We start from the raw sequence: 16,453 nt of genomic DNA, 5'->3' as shown, positions 1-16,453 counted from the left end.
ACAAACCTAAAAGTGTCCTTCTGTCCTGCTGTTGAGGTTGACAGCAGATGCCTGGATGATTTTTCAGGTTTTTCCATACTAGGGCAGTGCTTCACAGCTTAGGAGAGCAAACAACAGAAGAACCACTACAAACCAAGTCTTATTTGTCTGCCAGCCAGCTCTGGGGTTCAGAAGCTTCAGTGACCTTGTGAAACTGGCTCCTAGGTCCATGTTAGTAATGGGCCCTGATTAGTTGCAACATCAACAGTTTGGGTTCAGATTTGAGAGCAAGTACTTCCTCAGGCAAGTCTGGCGAGGCTTTTGTTCAGAAGGCAAGGTGATTATATGTATGGATAGGAAGATAAGGAAGACCAAACAAGACTAAGAGATTTTGGATGTGTCCGAGATTCCAAAGCATTTCACATTACACAGAGTCATCTCCAGACTCTGCTGAGGGGCTCCTGGAATATCAGAAATCACAGCTTGGCTCCACATCCGCATTTACCAAAAGCTGGTCCATGAAGTGGACCCAACTACAGTTCTAAAACCAGCTTCTTAACAAATGTTGTTTGCCTTTGAGATGCAGCTTATAATCAGGATTTTGGGGTCATGCCCTCATTTCTGTTCTTGTCGGTCAAGTCAAGAGCATACAGCCCATGAGGATCCTCTGGTAGCCTATCAACTGAGCTTTGCTATAAACATTGTGCTCCCATCTGTCCCCAGCACACACCAGATATACAGTAGGTTTAACCTTTCTTTCAACTGACACGAAGTTTCCTGGACACTGGCTGGGAGGGAGCTGCAGTGCCTGACAGCTGTGTCATATTTCTGAGCAGGGAGTTCAAGGTTTGCATTAAAATTGATCACATCCGTCTCTGTTAGTTTTAAATTATTTTTGTTGGCCTCAGAAGATTTTTAGGCTGGGGAGTTTTGTTTTATATTACAAAGGGATTTGGAAGTTATCAGTGACTGTCTTACTTGTAGATGTAACGGCCATGTATCTTTGCATCATATTTTAGCTACCATAAATTTCAGTCTCAGCATTAGACCTGCATTACTCAGAGCTGTTGCAAGTCCATTGCTTGTTAGAGTGAAACACAGAGAGAACAGCTCTTACACAAATGCTACTATTATACGAGTTTGGAGAGAACAGGTACTAGGTTGTTTAGAAAATGGTCACTATGATTCCCCTCAATGTATTCCTGTCTTTTAGTACCTTTTTATTGTTCATTTAAAAAAAGCTCCTGGTGGTGTTTCTTCTTTTAAGCTGTACTTACTAAGCAGGAAGAGTGTCCTTTTCCTACTAACAGAGTACCTTTAACACCTGTAGCTGTTTGAGTCCATGGAACTCACTGGAATTGCTTCCCTCCTGCATGTCCATGCCCTTCCCTCCCTCCATCCATCTTCAGCAGCAGTAGGATCAGGAACAAAATTAAATCCTCAGGTGGCTTAGAGAACTACTGAAAAACTGCTGCTACCTTGTGTCCACCTGAGGATGGAATTCAATGAAATGGAGTTGTTAAACAGATTGAGTTAACTTGGGGCAGAGCCTGATGTGTGCACGTGTGTATTTGGGGTTGAGAGCAGTGTAGTTCAATTCAGCTGGAATGGATGAAGGCAGCATTAAATTAAATTGCAGCAAGTATTCATCCACAGTAGAACCCTGCTGTGCTGAATGCTGGTTTGTAGGCCAGCTGGTGTTAAAACCATAAAGCATCTTCATATATTGGAGGAGTCCTCAGCCAAGTTATATTCACCAGCCTATCACTTCTCAGCCACTACGGAGTTAAGTTCAAGCTCCTTTTTGAGCTTAAATATAAATGTTCTTTAAATAATTCTTTACTCTGTAGGTATGTGATTTATATCTGTTAAGGGAAGGAAATTACTCAAGAGGATAGAAAAAAAAAAGCACATTAAATGAAGATAAATACACTGGGCGCTTGCAACCCAGCAAATGTGCTGCTATGGTACTAGTCAGAGCTGGGTTTCACTCTCAGCTTGCTGCATGGCCCAACAAACTTGGGGTCCACAGCTGTGTGCTTGGAGTGCATGTCAAGGACAGACCCATTGGTTAATCTGAACATAGGCGTGTGAGAATGAAAACATTTTCTTGGTGTCTCTGAAACTTTCTTTTTTTTTTTTTTTTCCCTCCTGGAAAATTGATATGATCATAAAGAACAAGCTTGAGATGGGCTTCAAAAAATGATCTAATCTACACACACACACACACTGACCTAAGAAATTCAGCTGTATTTAATCCCTTGCTGAAAGACAGTTAACCTGCTCTTAAAGTCCTCTGCTCCTAGAGTCCACAGTCCAGCTAGGCATGGAGATAAGGAATGCTTCCAATATTGTTTCTGACTGAGTGCCTATAAGAGTTTTATTTCTGAAGGAAGATCTACATCATTCTTAGTATGCACCTTGCCAGCCCTGGGAGTTAACTCTGCCACATGCTGCAGAGAATATACTGGTCTCTGTCTTTCTTATCTATTTACTTGTAACCAGAGTCTAGGATTTTCTCTGTTGGAGTTGCAACTCTTTGAAGCAGGTGACCAGTCACACTAAAATTAGCTCTTAAGAGATACAAGGAGGAATTTAATTCACTTCTAGTCACCTTTGGCAAACAGTGTTGGCTTCCTCCTGTGGACAGGAAAGCTATCAGGGACTGGTTTCATCCAGCATCAAGCAAACTCCATCCCTGAGGTTGTTTCCTAAGCACAGGAGAGCTGTGTATTATTTCCATAGGCAGAGCCATGGTTTGTGTACACCTGGCTAGCAGTCTCCCCACTCCCAGCTATGGCTGAGAGCTGAGGGCTCCCAGTTAACTCCCAGAGCTCTCCTCAGACCTGGATGGAAAGACAAGCATTTTTGTTAATTGGAAAAAAATAAAAATAAATTAAGACTTGCCCTGCTGACTGAAGGAGCATTGCGGCTCTGTGGGCTGGCATGAAAGCCACTCTCCTCTGTAAACTGGTGTCATTACCCTGTCCTTGCTGTGTGGTGGCTCAGATTTCTTTTGGGATACCAGGTAGAAGCACCAGGCCTGTTGTCTGGGCCTCTCCTGTCAGGACATCTGCAGCATTTCCAGCTTCCCAGCGGGCTGCTTACTTGTGATCAAGGAGGGTGTTTGGAGGCGAGCTGGTGAAAACAGCTGTTTGTCGAGAAGTTGCTGGGAGCCTTCACGTTGAATATAGTTCCTTTGCAGAGTGACAGCCACTGCACAGACAGAGGCAGCTGCACCTTCCTCTGTGCTGTCCCTCCTCATATGCCTCATCCCCAAGGTGGCTGTCTTTTCAAGACAAGCCCAAAGGCACGGTGTCCTACTCCCTCAGCCTCCTGTTCTCAGACCTAGGTCCCTCTGGCTTGCTCCATCTCTTCCCCTCCTCCACCCACATCTCCTCCCAAGCTATTCCTGCCCTTGGTATTTGCTTTGGAGGGGCCTTTTTTTTTTTTTTGCCTCTCCTGCTGCTGACAGGGTTGTTCCCTCTCTGCAGACTCTGCTATTCCTTCTCTCACACTCCCCACTCCTTTCTATTCCTTGTACCCATCTTCTCCAGTTCTCTGCCCTTCCCACCTCCCAGCCCAGCCCTGAGGTCTTTATGCCCAGGTTTTTTTTGCCTCAGTCTCTGGCTTTCTCCTCTGTGGTTGCTTCTTGCCCTCTCCGGGGGCTTTCACTCACCCTTCCTCCCTCTGTTCATCCATTTTCTGCCTCTTCCCAGTTACCTCCAGCTCTCCCAGTTTTGTGGTGAAGCCCAGGTATCCCCAATGTGAGGCCCTGAGCGAACTCAGGATGTTGACTGGTAGGTTGTGAGGGTGGATTTCACCAGCCCCTAGGGATTTCCTTCTACCATCTCTTAAGCGAACAACTTGGTCTTGTCCACTCACTTATAAATCAATGGTTATGGCAGCAAGCTCCATGGAGAAAATGGTGCCTCATGTAATAGGCAGCAACCTGTCTCTGTGTTTTTGCCCTGCCTCCAAGGTGCAGAGCTTCTGCATGAAAAAACAACCCCTGATATCCCAAATCATGAGAATATACATCCAGATCTCCCCACCCCTCCTCTAGAGAGGTGTAAATGGAGAGATTAACAGCCTTCGAGTTGTATGTCATTCTTCAAGGATAGCAAAGACAGGAGTAATGAAAACAGCCAGCCCTTCTTTGCTTAGCAAGGAGGTCAGGTAGGACACAAAGACTGGCTGCCCTTATGGGTTTGTGTAGAGGGTTTTTCCTAGACCAGGAGAGTGAAGTGAACTGGTAAGAACCAGTTTTTGGGAGAAGCTAGCCGCGAGTGCATGTGCTGTGGATGGAGGACTTCAGGCTCTGGGTCTGCAAAGGCAGCAGCTTCAACTGTCAACACCCTTATTGCAAGGTATCAAAACGAGGGCTTGATGTTCAGCTGCCAGATGGAGCCTGCAGCAGCCGTGGTTTGGGGAAAAAAAAAATACCACCACCAACAAAACCTTATTTGGACAGAAAATAAATCTCAGTGACAGGGAATAAATAGAAAGCACGGAGTCGTCATTTTTAATAGATTTTTTTTTTTTTTTTCCTCCAGACCATAACTGCACGTAAAGCCTTTAAAAACGCTGCTTTCTTTCAGGGTCACCTCTGTGCACCCCCGTTTCCCCTATCCCGGCTGCAGGTCCCTGGGGCACCCCGCAGCCCCTCAGCACCTCCCAGCCCGGCTTGGGGCACCGGTGGCCCGGCTGCGGGCAGGCAGCTTGCTAGGAGGGACCGTCGGGGGGCAGCAGCAGCAAACGCTTGGGAAGAAACCTTCCAGCATCCTCCTCCTGACTGACAGCGTTTTGCACCTCATCTTCAGGACCCGGCGTCTTTCCAAATCCCAGTCGCATCGGACTGCGTGGCTTTGACACTTTAACATGCAGCATATGCAGCTCATTTCCCTATTCACTGGGCTATTTGTAAACCTAATTTAAGCTAAATCTCTCCCTGCTCTTAGCGTTTTACGTAGCTCCAAAGGAAAGGGTGAGAAGGAAAAATATAAAATCAAGTAAGAGTTGCAAGCAAGACATTCCCTTCCCTTCCCTTCCCTTCCCTTCCCTTCCCTTCCCTTCCCTTCCCTTCCCTTCCCTTCCCTTCCCTTCCCTTCCCTTCCCTTCCCTTCCCTTCCCTTCCCTTCCCTTCCCTTCCCTTCCCTTCCCTTCCCTTCCCTTCCCTTCCCTTCCCTTCCCTTCCCTTCCCCTCCCCTCCCCTCCCCTCCCCTCCCCTCCCCTCCCCTCCCCTCCCTTCCCCTCCCCTCCCCTCCCCTCCCTTCTCTTCCCTATATTCAGAGAAGAAAAACCCTCTGGGTTTCCTGGAAAAGGGTGAAGGAGACTGAGTGGCAGATGCAGTTCCTTTTTCAGGAAGAACAGCCTGCCTGGGTGAGGGGCTGTGCTGAGCTGCTACAAGGCTTGCATGGCAGCAGGCAATATGAGAAGAGAAGCACTGTGATTTTGAGTGAATGCACAACTTATTCCAAGTTATTAAAAACACCATCTTTTGTTTGCATGTTATTTTAATTTGGCTTTGGTAAGAATTACAGCTATGCCCCCTACCCCCCCCAAGGTGTCCCAGCGAGTGAAAAAAAAACAACAAAAAAAAAACAGAAATTTGATTAAATTCTACAGCTAGGAAGGTAAATTACTATAAATTCTACAAATTCCTACAGAAGTAGTTTTAACCAGCTACAGGATTTTCCCTCTCATTCTTCCCTGCTGTGATGCAGTTTGCTGTTCACTGTTGAACAGCTGCTGCTGCAAACCAAAAGGGGGTTTCATCTCCATCCTATGTGAAATACTGCTTAGTTTTTCTCTTGGCTGTTTTTTTATTTGTGTGTGTGTGTGTGTGTGTGTGTTTGTTTCTTATCATGATAAAAGTGGTAGGGGCTCTTAAAGATAGAAAAAGGCCATGGTGGTTGTTCCAAGGAGTTTAGAGCCTACTCTCCTGAAGAAAACTGACAGTAAGATGAATGAGCAGGCATATTTCATGTGTGCCTTTATAGTTTCATATTCAGTAGTGCATGTGTGTTTGGAGGAGCAGAGGAATGCTTGCAGACTTCTGAGAGACGACCCTAAGAAACCACATCTTGTGAAGAGAGAGACTTGGTGAACATAAAACACAGCTTTAGAGAAGGGTTCACAGGTGCAGCTTTGGCCACAGGACCCTTTTGGAAGAAGTAAAGAGTGACCATGCAGGAAGCTTCAGCAAAGGTGCTACTCGAAAGCTGAGTGAAGAAACAGGTGCAGAGAAGTGGGTGAAAGATGAGTTGTCAAGATGAGGGCAAAACACTTCAAATAGCCCACAGATGGCATAGAACTGGTGAAGAAAGGGCTTGAAGATGTTTTGACCAGAAGATGTTGGAGAGGGTAATGGCAGCAGTGCTTTGAATAGACTGAAGCCTAACATGTTTTATGGTGAAAGCTCAAGGTAATATAGGTCTAAGGAAGGTTTTTGTTATCGTGCATACATTCTGGGGGCTTTGATTTTCTTGTGAAAGGGCTACAAAGGCCTTTCAAATGGCAGTTTGGAGATATGTATAACTATTATTCACCTTGTACTATACCTCCTTCGGAATTGTCAAAAAAATACAGTTGGTAAAAAGTTCATATGAAATTTCTGTGAAATATTTGCAGAGCAGATGTCTTCTCTTCATGGGAATGAATAGAAATATTTTTTCATTACAAAATGAAAAGCTTTCAGGTTTGGCAGTTGTTTACTGCATTTGGGTATATTTTTCTTTTTCCTCCTTCTCCCCATCACTTTTCTTGGTTTCTTTTGGCTTTGAGTCTCTAAATATAAAGTCAACATTTCTCCAACTGGGGAAATTTATTATTCTCTTCTGATGAATTTATCTCAAGTCTCAACTGAGAAGGACATAGGATTTACATCTCTGTCATGAAATGACTATATGGAGCAATTAAAAGCCCTGAAAGAAGAAAACAAGCCATTACATTTAGTGATGTCACTTAAGTCTGCGAAATCTCATCCTAAGGGCACAGGAATGGTGCTGGAAGTTACACAGAGCCCCTGTTGTTACTTGCATGAGATTTTCAGGGTGTTTTGGGCCTGGCTTTCTGCTGATGGGGAAGCTGGAATGGGCAGGGACCAGCAGGTGCAACTCAGCGGCTGTTCAGAGCCACTGTGTGAGTAGCAGCTGGATTTGGCAGTACTGGCAGCAGCAGGGACTGCAACACAGTGATCTGATGTGAGGAACATCTGCTGAAGACAGATAACAGGACGAGAGAAGCCTGCAGGCGTGTTCAACGGTAACTCAAACTTTTAACTAGTGTTTACAATGCATTATATTCTACTTCATCTACTTTCCTCTCTAGAGAGGGGAGGGATGCTTATATACACCCTGGCAACATGCTGCATGGATTAACCCTCTGGAAAGCAGGTTGATGAGAGAGAGCTAGGTCTGGCTGTGAATCAGAACTCACCCATGTTACTTAGCTATGAGAATAATGAGCAAGGAGAAGGTATCCATCTTTCTTCAGTAACAGCAGAACAGATATCCTTGTGCTATACGAAGAGATGCTGCACTGTAGCTGTGTCCACCTTCCCGTTTATGTCTAGTGGTCACCCTTTAGAGAAGAGTGAGGACATAAGCACTGACACTTGACATCCATCCAGTGGAGTATTCCCATCCTGCCTTAATACAGAAGAGTTTCAGCTGGGCATTGCTTTCTTCTCTTTCTAGCCCATTGTGCTGGTATGGGCAGCTTAATTCACCCAGTTGGATTGTATGGGCTGATTCCTCCCAGGAATGAGAGAGCAGAGGGAGAAATTCACTGTGAATATCAGTTTATATTTGAAAGTGAATTTTCATTCAGAACAGAGGCATGTCCACATGACTGCTGCAGCTAAACCAACCAAGCATTGAATTGAGGCTATTCATAACAAACTGTCCATGAATGGCCTGCAGGGCAAAAAACTATCTGCAGGAGAAATTCATGTGCAATTTTGGCTAATGAATGAATCTGGGAATTTGGCTTTCAGTTTGCAGACAGTTCACAAATAGAAGAAAAAAAATAAACATACGAAACTTATTGAATAAATGATTTATAGTGAAATATTTGTTCAGCTCTAATCTCTGTAACGTGTATAGTTTATGGTTTTAGCAAGCATTTTAGGATTAGTTGTGGGAGCTATATGTCAATGTGAAAAAAAACAAGACAACAGCAACAAAAAAGCCACATTCCTTTCTGAACAACTACACGGAGAAGTGTTAATATTGCCTGTTTAAGAGGGAGCGTAGTAAAGGGTTTGTGCTTGGGAAAGTACTGTTGGATTCCAGCAGTGCTCCTGGGCTCTTCAGAGCAAAAGTTAAGGCTTGAAATTTCTGTTGGATAAGCCCTCCTTGCTGAATGCGAGGACTGAGGACAAAAAGAGTGAATGCTAACTCTTATGCATGGGAAGATTTGGCAGCCGTTTGAGAGAGTCATTTCACTTCTGCAATGATATTCGCTGAGAGACTGAGCTGTGATCGATTTTCACCAAGGCTGTAAAAAACATAACTCAAACCTTGTTATATAACAAGGGTATTTATATATTCGAGGCGCTAAATGTTCATCTGCCTGGAAGTGCCTTGCAGCTAGGCACAGCATGCCTTTATGAAGAATTCCGTAGTATTTTACATCTTGCTAATACTAACAAGTCCTCTTGGGAAAGCAGTAACTACACCTTGAGTGAATACATGTTCAGGTTCATCTACAGGTGTTCCTAATCATCCCCTCTTTGATGACCATCTAGATGCTGTGCCACACTGCATTGTCCCATATTAGGACCATCTTGTCCCTTCTATGTGTGCCTTCTCCTATAGAAGCATAGGATCGTTTAGGCTGGAAAGGACCCTCAAGATCATCAAGTACAACCATCAACCTAACACTACAATGTTCCATCACTAAACCCTGTCCCTAAGTGTCACATCCACACGTCTCTTAAATACTTCTCAGGATGGGGACTCCACCACTTCCCTGGGCAGCCTTTTCCAATGCTGAACCATCCCTTCCACAAAGAAATTATTCCTGAAATCCAATCTAAACCTCCCCTGGTGCAACTTGAGGCCATTTCCTCATGTTCTATCACTAGTTACCTGAGAAAAGAGATGGACACACTCCTCCCTCCCTTCTGGTAGCTGCAGAGAGCAATGAGGTTTCCTTTCACCCTACTTTTCTCCAGACTAAACAGCACCAGTTCCCTCGGCTGCTCCTTATGTGTCTTGTTTCCTAGTCCCTTCACCAGTTCTGTTGCTCTTCTCTGAACCCATTCCAGCAACTCAGTATCTTTCTTGTAGTGAGGGACCCAAAACTGAACACAGTGCCTGAAGCATGGTCTCACCAGCGCCACATACAGCGGGACAATTACTTCCCTAGTCCCACTGGCCACACCATTTCTGATGCAGGCCAGAATGTAATTGGCCTTCTTGGCCACCTGGGCACACTGCTGGTTCATATTCAGGTGGCTATTGACACACACTGCGGGTCCTTTTCTATCGGTCAACTTTGCAGCCACTCTTCCCCAAAGCTATATCACTGCATTAGGTTGTTATGACCCAAGTGCAGGAACCAGCATTTAGCCTTAGGGAATGCCATACAATTGGATGAAGGCCATCAATCCAGCCTAGCCAAATCCCTCTGCAAAGCCTTCTTACCCTCAAGCAGAACAGCACTCCTGCCCAACTTGGCATCATCTGCTAACTTCCTGGGGATACACTCAATTCCCTTATCAAGATCATTGATAAAAAAAAATAAATAGAATAGTCCCCAATACTAAGCCATGGATAACAACACTTGTGAACGGCTGCCAACTAGATTTAACTCCATTCATAACAACCTTCTTGGCCTGGCCATCTATCCAGTTTTTTAACAAGCAAACAATATACCCACCTAAGCCAAGGGCAGCCAGTTTCTCCAGGAAATATATACTGACATATCCAAATGTTTACAAGCAGCCTTACATGCCTGCTTGCCTTGGCAAGTAGCATTGAGTGGGCCCAGTTCAATGCTTATACCTGACACAACCAACAGGAGCTTCTCCATAGCACTCCTTTGCAGCAGCAGGAACTGGCTTAGCTTTGGCAAAGCTGGAAGTGAAGCTGACTTCTGAAACCTGGCCAACACTTTATCCAAGGAAAGGAGCTTTAGTAACTCAGAAAATGATAACCCAAAGTGAAACTGAAAATGCTCCTGTTCTGTGTTGGGATTTCTGGGCTACACTTCTTCAAGTAGCAGTACCCTCAGTAGGTGCAATGGAGAGCTTTTTGCAAAGCCCATGTTGCTCTTGCTCATTTTCCCCTACATTTGCTGAAAGCTTCTAAGCTGAATCCAGTTGTGAGATGTGTGCTACACACAGCCACTGTGAAAGAAAGCTACAGGAGCAGCTTGCCTGTAGATGTGATGGAGATTGACCATAAATATGATGTGGCATTTATGTCTACAGGCAGTAAACTGCATTGTATGGATTCTGTTTTTTTGGTACTCCTTTGTTTCTCATGCTGTTATTAAAGAGAGATCACCACCTTCCTTTCCTTATAATCATTTGCCATGGTTGTCTTCATGTCCCACTTCTATTATTGCTCTCTGCTTGCTTTTCCACCCCTTCATCTACCCACTGTGACTCACTTGCCATAGTTCCTCCCTGGCCTGCTCCAGATGTCAGCCTGATGGGGGGTTAACCAGTGTGCTGCATAGCAGATTTGTTTGTGGTAGAAGCACGTATAGAAACAGAGATAGCAAGACAGCAAGAGCAAAGTTACATTAACTCGTATTCTTGTTTATCTCCACTTTTAGTAGTGCTGATATTTCAGGAAATAAATGGTCCAGACTGGACTATGAAGACATTTCCCAATGTGTAGAGATTCTGCAGAGTTACAAGTTGTTTGACTTCAGAACAATTACTGTTGAATTCACTTAATTTTGCAGCATATTTCAGGTGTCACAAAAAAAGAACTTACAACAAAGATTGTACTCTATTTCAGTACAAGCAATGCAGAGCAAAGCAGCTTTCCCAGAACTACCCATCTTGCAAATGTTTCACTTTCAATTCTGACTCAGCTAGAGACATAGGGTCTGGAGAAAACTATCTTGCTGCCACAATGGAGAATTCTTAGTTTCAGTATTATCTTAATGATATTGTTCTTTCTTTTTCTGATTTGCTTTCATTGCTGCAAATCTATTTATTAAGTGAGGGTATTATTTTATCCTTATATCTTGCCTGGTGGTGGAAAAAAAATTTGAATAATAGGACACACATTCAGACATTGCAGTTTTTGAGAACTGTGTTGTTTGTGCTGGCAGACCTTTCTTCTACTGTCCAGTGTGTGGCACTGTGAAGTCATGGGGAAGTCCACCTTTGTGCTGCAAGGAGCAGGCCCTAGGCCTCTTTTTTCTTGCCTTCCTCCTTCTTTCTCTCCCTCCCTCCCTCCCTTCCTTCCTTCCTTCCATTTTCCCCAGCACCACACTTAAAGCAGGACCCTAAAGAGAGAATCCAGAGGACAGTAATGAGAGTAATCAATGTTCTGGCAAATATGGTCCATGAAAAAAGATTGAATGAATTGGGGTTAATTAGCCTACAGAAAAGAAGGCTGAAGGGGGAAGGAGTGAACAACGTTCCAGTATATAAAAGGCTGCTGCAAGGAAGAAGACTATAAACTGTTCTCCTCATCTATGGTGGGTAGGACAAGAAATAATAGGCTTAAACTGCAGCAAGTTTCAAGTTCAAAATAAAAGGACCATGGTACTGAAGAACCAAAATGGATTGCCTGGGGGGAGTGTGGAGACTCCACCACTGGAAAGCATTTATAGAACAGATTAGCTGGCTATTTGCCAGGCATGGTTTAGTTCTAGTTCATCCTACCTTAAGGTAAGGGATGAGCTAAATGGTTTCCTGAGGTTTCTCTGTGCCCTGTTTATTTGTGGTTCCAGGTGTGCATGAGATTCAGTGAACTACATACATGGTTTGAAACACTGGTATCTTGGGCAAGAAGAATGATATAATCATCCTTCATGTGATGTGAAGGTTGATTTAGTGCTTCCTAGAGCTGTGCTGAATAATGCTCTCAAATCACTTTTGAACATACATGCAGCTGGGTCCTCTTCCAGTTCCAATGGGAGCAAGGTATTAGGGAGAAAGTCGGAAGCAAAGATGGCTGAAACAAGAGTGATTCTCTGCAACAAGAGATGTCATAGCACATTTATTTTCCAGGGATAGATGGAAATGGTTCTAGGTAGTTTGGTCAAACTATCAAGCTTGTTAAAATGTTAAAAACATGCTCAGGCTTCAAATTGTTTTTCAGACTGGATCTTGAAACCCTCTTCACCATGCATTGATCCTTATTACTGTTGTCATCATTCCTAGAAGTCCTTTCCCCCATGCAATTTTCTGCTATTACTGATTCTTTCAGCTTTTAACCCCAGAAAAAAAAAAACACTAACCAACCAGTTCAAAAAGCCACATGGTTACTCCTCCTCTCTTACACTCCCTCTGTCCTTTTAGCCTGGCACAGACCGCACAATTCTCATACTGTCAAAACCTGATAAAACCAAAGAGAAGGAATACTCTTTGGTTGCTGCGTATTCATGCACCAGCAGTTGCCTTTCCCCTCAGAGGAGATGAACTGGGCATCCCTGACTGTTTCTTTGACCATATGGTGACACCATCTCTGTCTTTGTCATTTCATAACGCTCAGAAATGTTCACTTTCTGCTCCCTCCCAGCCCCCAAGGTCTCTCCTGTGCTGTCCCAGATGTTATGCAAAATACAGCAGGCATTTATCACACCAGGCATATTTAGATGATTTATAAGGCAGTACCACCTGCCCTTCAGTCTCACAGAAACATGTGCTACTGACATTCGACAAGGTAACGCTTGTTCCTCCCGTTGAAAGGCCTAGTGACAGGCTTTGCAAACCAGGTGGGCTGGCTTTCCTGCACTCAAAGGAAGAATTGTAAAGGAGGGAAGGAAGAAAGCAAGTAATTTGCCAGAGCTAGTAACAGCAGACTAGCCCCTGTTCCTAATGTTCCTGAAATCATAGGTCTTGATTTCCAGACCACATCACACTGAGGCACAGATCACACACTCTTTCCAGGCTGTGGCTGTGCCTGATAAAGGACATACTTCACCTTTTTGGCATGGGGTCTCTGCCTGAGGTAAGCTTATTTTCATATTTGCCTCCTGAGGTTTTCTTGCCAGCGCCCTGCATCTTGTTTTCACTAGGTTAGCAAGGACCTGTTATGAAAGCTGAGACTGAAATGGGAAAGGGAGTGTTCACAAGAACATCTCAGTCAGTAGATCTGACCAACCTAGTGTCTTCTTGGTTGCAACTGGAAAACAGCATGGCATCAAGCCCTGGTATTTGTGATTATAGATGTGCTGCTGAAGCCACGCAAAGAGAGACACAAGGCCTTACATTATTATAAATAAATCCAATAATGTTTTTACTTGATGTGTGAGGAACAGGAAATAAAGATAGAGAGCTATTAGGCTGCCTCTACACAGTCTGGGTACACCTTCAGTGCAGCCTCTTTGGTAAATCTACAGCTTCTTTGGTAAAATCAGCATAGATGGGAGCTCTGAAGAGAAATTTCCATTGGCCTCCTAAATAGTGTTGGTCATTCCTACCTTGTACAGATGTCTTAGTCCTGTAGTAACAATTATTTCAGGTTGGAAGCAGTGTTCTTCCAAGAACAACTGATCCCAGTTTGTGTCTAGAAGAAGTAATTTGTAAGTCCTGCTTTTCATTGACATTGCTGTGGTATTGAAAGCCTAACGAAACCCTAAATCCAAATCTTTCTACTTCATGATTTCTCATACCTGTGTGCATTCAAACATCTCCTGATGTCCTTGCGTCTCCTGATCACAGCAGCTATCTGTGTAGCCTCTATTTTATCAGACAATATTTTGAAAATGGTGCTGGAAACATAAATGATGTCACAGGAGATGAGAACAGGATGTTGTTAATTCAACCCTTACTCAAGCCCCAGATTTCTTGTGTTGTCTGATATGGTCCTCACTGTGTGTTAAAACACAGAGGACAGAAAAGAGCAAAGCAGAATGCTACTCCATGTTGTGTTTCTTAAAGACCTAAAGGTTAACAAGAGTGAGCATGAAGCCCCCTACACACAGTGAAGCCAGCCTCACCAAGCAGTGTGCAAGCACTTCAGGTCCATATACTGTAGTTAAAGCAAATAAATCACAGGTATGACCTTGCAGTAGGTTTCCACTGACTACGAGAATCAATCCAAATGAAAGTAGCTGAAGAAAATGGACAACTTTTTCCCAAGACCATTGTGTTATTTTGTCCTGGTGCTATACAGAGGAGACTGAAGGTGAAAAACAGGTGGAGTAGTAACTTCTCCCAGGAGGCAAGAGCAAGCACTTCAGAATAGACAGAAGGTTATAATTACAACCCTTGCGACTGCATGCAGAAAGTACTCCATGTTTAAGAAGATGGCCAAAGGTACAGACCCCATCCTGCAAGCATGAAGCACAAGATACTCTAAGGGGAAATATACAAAGACAGCCCTGCACAAAACAGGTCTCAGAAATTCTTTTCATCTCTGTTCTCTACCTTCTTCATACAGATACTTAATTTCACATTTTGGATAAGCAATTTTTGTCCAACAGTCTGCATTCTTACCGAGTAAATCAATGAATGTTCATAGAATGTGCCTTCTTCCACTGCCTGATATAGGTGCAATTAATTCCCTTAAGCACAAAGCCCAGACCATTTGTTTTTAATGTATTCATCAGTAGAGGGTGGTTTCCAAAGTATTGGAGTGGGCTGAACCTGTGCTCAATGTCTCTGTATACAGGAAGCCACCTTTTTACAAGGAAGCACTCTCCTTTCACAAGTACTGTATTTTTTCCTGTCTACAGACGGCATCATTCTGACCTCTGTGGTTGGGACATTTTTACAGCAAATACCCATCTGCAACATTTTCTTAATAATAAGTAATGCTAAATTTTAGTTCCTAAGCTTTCTGGAAAAAAAAAAAAAGTAACAATGCCACTTCATCTAGAGCAAAGGACTGGAGGCACTGTGTATTATTATAGTGGCTTTGTGTTTCTGGAGGCAGATGTTTGGTTAGGTATAGATTTGCCAGGTATCCCTTAGCTGTCACCAGAATTTATAAAACAAAAACCTGGCTGACCCCTAGTGACAGGATACGGAGACGGGAAACCTCTGTTAGTCCACAGAAACCAAGTAAATAGGGCTGGAAAAAAACCTCCAGAGCCCACTGCGGTACCAGAGAATGATTGTCTCCCAGACAGCTCCGCGTGAGTGAAGCAACAGGCTCTCCTCTGGGAGACAGGTCAGCATCTCCATTATCGAGTGTGCCCATCGGAGGCTAAATCTCCACCCTTTTAATTTCACCCTATTCTTCATAGCTGTAAGACCTTTATTCCTCTCAGGACAATTATTCTTCCATCAAATACTTGTAGCAGGTTAAGTATGCTCCTCTGGGCATAGCTAGGCAGCTATACATATTTAGTTCTCTTTTCCTTCCCGGGAATAAATTTCCCCAGCCCTTTAATCATGTTTACGGCTCTTCTCTGAATCTCTACAGTGGCTGGTATTTTGCATTGGGCCCCATTCATCTCTGGGCTTTTTGACGAGCCATGAAACCTCATCTTTGCCTTTTTTTCTTCCAAAAGAGAGGCAATATAGCAAAGCTGATAGCACTCTGAGCTAATGGCCTCCCATGACTATGGTTCTCTACCTCTCTAAACTGCTGGGTGATTTTGGAGGTCAGTTGCTTGTCGCAGTCTTTCTCGCTCTGTAAACTGAGACAACAATGGTTTCATCTCATGTGAAGTGCCTGGAGATCTGTGTGGACAAACATAAAAGAAACACTAAACACACTGCTGTTATTGCTGCCTAGAGAAGTGGTGTTGAGAAAGGAAGCTAGGTCCTCAGCGGAGCCCTGTCTAGCCTCCTCACAAACCCCCACACCGGTACAGATGTGTCTGTGTTCACTGATGTCCTCCTCTGCTGTGCAGCTCACGTCTCCCAGAGCTGTGTGGAAGTCTCAGAGGAAAGAGAACAGCTTGAACTGGGGGCAATTATGTTGCTGAACAATTTCACCTCCCTCTGATTCCTCCTTGTCATTGAGGGACAAGAGTCATCCTGGTATTTGGCCCCTACAGGAGCATTTTGATTTCCACCAGGGTCCTGGATGCCAGTGAAAAGCTCTGCTCACCTTTTTCCCCTGCCATCTGCCATGCAGGCATTACTTGGCATCATAACGGCAGATCAGATTTCACCTTGATCAGGCTGAAAAGTATTAAAGTAAGAGCCTCCATCTCCAGGCACCGTGGCTTAGGCTGAAGTGGGATTCTGCAGTGGGCACAAGGCAGCAGATTCCTGCCAGTGAGCCCACCAGTGCCAGTGCAGAGAGTATGGATACCTCCTGGACAGGACCTGAAGGAAAAGGCAAAGTGTCTGACTCTGCTTTGCCAGATATGTTCAGCA

This window comes from Anas acuta, chromosome 1, assembly GCF_963932015.1.
Source record: "Anas acuta chromosome 1, bAnaAcu1.1, whole genome shotgun sequence".
Classification (NCBI taxonomy): domain Eukaryota; kingdom Metazoa; phylum Chordata; class Aves; order Anseriformes; family Anatidae; genus Anas; species Anas acuta.
Note: the sequence above shows the minus strand (reverse complement) of the source record.